The following is a 1,341-nucleotide window of genomic DNA, read 5'->3' on the forward strand; positions in this document are numbered from 1 at the left end:
ACATGAAGGTTAGATTTTTCTATAAATAAAGAAGATTTCTTCATTGTAATTAAGTCTGTCAAATGGGTCGGGTTGACCCGGCCCAACTCGATCTGAACCGTCTTATTTAATGAAACTGGTCCGATTTAACTCGGCTCAGTATGCCCAAGGGCTTTAGGGTACTGGGTATAGGGCCAACTTTTTTTTGTTTTGGGTTCGATTAACTTGGCCCGGACCCAACTCGGTTGGGGCCTGTCGGTTAACAGGCCCGACCCGATTTTAATTTTTTTTTTTAAATTTGGATTTCGGGCCAAACTAGCCATTGTCCAATGGCTATATAGCCGTTTTTGGGTCCAAACGGCTAGTTTGGGCCCATTAATTAAAAATATATATTTTTTTTTTTAAAATTATTTTTTAATTTCAATTTTTTTTTTATAAATACCCTACACCTTTGAACCATTTTTCACACAATTTTTAATTCTCTCAAATTTTATTATCTCTCAAATCTCAATTCTCAAATATTCTATAAATTTAATTGCCTAGAGTGTTCACTTTAATTTTTTAATTTTGCGATTACAAAGTACGAGTGGAAGTTTCTAAAGTCGCAACCTTTGGATAATTTTAAAATTTGGTATTGTCATTCCATCTCTTACGTTTAATTTTTATTTAGTATATTAATTGTTAAATATTTAATTTTATTATATTTGTGTATTTTAAATTTTTTAGTTTAATTTATATTATGAATAAATTAAGAAATCTCGCTACTAAAGGTGCTAAAAATTTTTGTCCCGAAAGCGGTAGAGGTAGTTCAAGTAGTAGATATACCCGTGTGCCTCCGACACCGCTTAGTCAACCTTTTGAGGAAGAAGTAGGTGTACCTTTAGGTGTAGGTGTTCACGATATGGATTATGTAGAAGCTCAGAAAAATTACGATATAGAAGAAGAGAATGAAGTAGATGCGATTAATTTAGACAAAGATGATAAAAATATTGGTGAAATAGCCGCAGTAGGAAATATTAACGTTAGATTTGAATCGGTTAATCTCTCTTTCCGTCCTCCCCGTGCCCCAAGATCTTGTAAAACAACTAGTATTGCATGACAATTTTTTGAACGTATATCAAATTCTGAGGTGCAATACAATATTTGTCAATAAATATATATGCATAAAAGCGGAGGCAAGTAAGGGGGTACGGGTACGTTAATGAGACATATAGGTGATGCTCACGAAAGAGAGTTAAATATTGCATGAGGTGGTGGCGATGTTGGTGGGCCAACGCAAACTAGAATGAACCCTGAAACCGGTCAGGCAACGAAGAAGTATAATAAATTGAGGGACCGGAAAGAAATAGCTAAAATGGTAGT

The sequence above is a fragment of the Capsicum annuum genome, chromosome 9 (assembly GCF_002878395.1).
Source record: "Capsicum annuum cultivar UCD-10X-F1 chromosome 9, UCD10Xv1.1, whole genome shotgun sequence".
In the NCBI taxonomy this organism is placed as follows: Eukaryota; Viridiplantae; Streptophyta; class Magnoliopsida; order Solanales; family Solanaceae; genus Capsicum; species Capsicum annuum.